Source organism: Marmota marmota, unplaced genomic scaffold (assembly GCF_001458135.2).
Source record: "Marmota marmota marmota unplaced genomic scaffold, marMar, whole genome shotgun sequence".
Lineage (NCBI taxonomy): Eukaryota > Metazoa > Chordata > Mammalia > Rodentia > Sciuridae > Marmota > Marmota marmota.
The window spans coordinates 27,368,742-27,371,208 of NW_026000185.1; positions in this window are offsets into that span (position 1 = coordinate 27,368,742).

Consider the following 2,467-nt stretch of genomic DNA (forward strand, 5'->3'; position numbering starts at 1 on the left):
GGGCGGGCCGCACCCCTGGCCGCCAGGGCCACGGAGCGCGGCGCGCACCCCCAAACCGGCCCAGAGGCTGAATGTCGGCTGCGGTGCGGAGGGCCTCTCAGCGCACCCCATCGCCCCACCACCATTCACCTGGAGGCGTGGACCGTCCCCCCTAGTGCTGTCTACAATTTGCAAGGCTCTTTCTCATTTACCCCTTGGATTTGCACGAATTTGAGTTCGGCAGGTGGCCAGGAGCTCCAGCTCTGCTGCCAACTTGGACAGGTCACTCGCCTTCCCCGAGCCTCAGTTTGCTCTTCTGTGAAATGGGACGGTGGTACACAGGGAGCATTCGAGATCACAGATGTTGAATGCCTTACCGGTAGTAGGTGACTTGGTACCCAATATGAGTTACTGTTACCTTGGAGATGAGGAAACATCTCAGAGATGATGTCAGCTCCCTAAAGTCCCATTACAGGCGAATGATAGACAATCCCAGTTCTTCCCTTTTGTGCAGGATCCAGAGAGCACATGATGCCTGTCTGTGCAGGGCACTGAATTATACACGCTGTGAGGACATTGTCCCTGCCCTCAGGGAGCTGTCCGATTAAGGCAGTCACATTCCCGCTCAGCTTACTCTAGTAAAGACAGAGTGGCAGGTGTCAGTACACATTGGCTTCCAATTCCCATCTTTACCAGTGGGCTTTTCAGGGCTGGGATATAGCTCAGTGGTAGAGCACTTGCCTAGCATGTGTGAGGCACTGGGTTCAAGTCTCAGCATTGCATATAAACAAATAAAATAAAGGTCCATGGGGCTGGAGCTGTGGCTCAGAGGTAGAGCGCTCGAGCACAGGCGAGGTCCTGGGTTCGATCCTCAGCACCACATTAAAATAAATAAATAAATAAATGAATAAATGTGTTGTGCCAGCCACAACTAAATAGATAGATATAGATATACACACACATATTTTTTTTAAAAAAAAGGTCCTTCAACAACTTTAAAAAATATTTTAAAAATAGCATTAAAAAAAAAGTGGGCTTGGCCATTGACATTCCCCATCTCAGGAAATAGAAGGTCAGAGATTAAGTTACTTATATTAAATCAAACCTCAATGAGTGAGCTTGTTCCACTTCACCACTTGCTCTGAAAATTCAGGTGAAACCAGGATAATCAGAAAGTTTCATCAGAGCAGTGGACATCCGAGCTGGGTTTCAAAGGATGAATAGGAGTTCTGAAGATTAAGGAGAAAATAAGGGAACCAGAGAATTCCATAAACCAGGGAACAGGAGCCCACTGTCTCCAATGAGCTTTCAGGGATCTCCTAGACACTGTGCCTTCCCTGGCCTCCCTTGGCCTCTCACACCCTGGGCTGTCAGCCTCCTTCCTCCTAGGAGGTCAAGGTAAGATCTGAAGGTGGGCCTGGGATTGTGGCTCAGCGGTAGAGCGGTTGAGCGCTTGCCTAGCACGGGCAGGACCCGGGTTTGATCCTCAGCACCACATAAAAATAAAGGCATTGTGTTGTGTCCATCTGCACCTAAAAAATAAATATTAAAAAAAAAAAAGATCTGAAGATGGGACCTTCCTCCTCTTGTGAGGCCCGGAGCCCCAGAGCCTTGCTTGTGAGCCTTTCCCCACGCTCTTCAGACCCCCAGTGTCCTCTCCTCCCCAGCTCAGTAGCTAGCTCCACTGCTCAGTAAGGAGAAGCCTGTCCCAGGTCCTGCTTCACCTCTTTGGACATTCCTAGCACCTGCCCAGGGCCCTGCTTCCCTCCCGCCTCCAGGAGAGGCAGCTCTCTTCCTTCCAAATGCCTCGCTGGAGTCTCACCTCCATTGAGTCTCACCTCCCCCTGAGCCCTGTAAGGTGCCTGGCGCGCTCTATCACTAACGTCTTCTGTTCTCTCTTCCACCCTTAATTTCTGCCTTTAGAATTACACCTCCCTCTCACCTCCCCACGGATATTTTTCAAATTCCCACTCTGCTCTCCACTTTCTGCCCCACCCCCACCACCCCATTACATGATTCATTCGCCTTGAACCTCACTCCCACCATGCCAGGGGCTTCTCTCTAGCCAAGGTCATCCACTCCTTACTTCCTGCCAGTATTCTTTTTCACATGCCAAATTATTGACCGCCATTTTTTTTTTTTTTGGCTAAACATCTATCAGAAACCAGGCATTTCATATCTATCAAGCTGGCAAAAATTAAAAAGTCAGATACTATCCAGTGATGGTGAGGACAGGAACACCCAGCGTACCTAAGCAGGACTTGTGGGAGAGAGCATCGGCTGGCTTTGGAGAGCAGTTTGACAAACAAGAAAGTCAAAGAGGCTTGTGCCACCCCCTCCCCAGCTATTTCTCTCTATATTAGACAGAATAATGCCCTTGCCCAAAGAAACCCCTGGAACCTGTGAATATGGGACCTTACATGGCAAAAGGGCCTTCGCAGATGCCTCTGACTTAAGGCTCTGGAGATGGGGAGATGATCCTGGATCA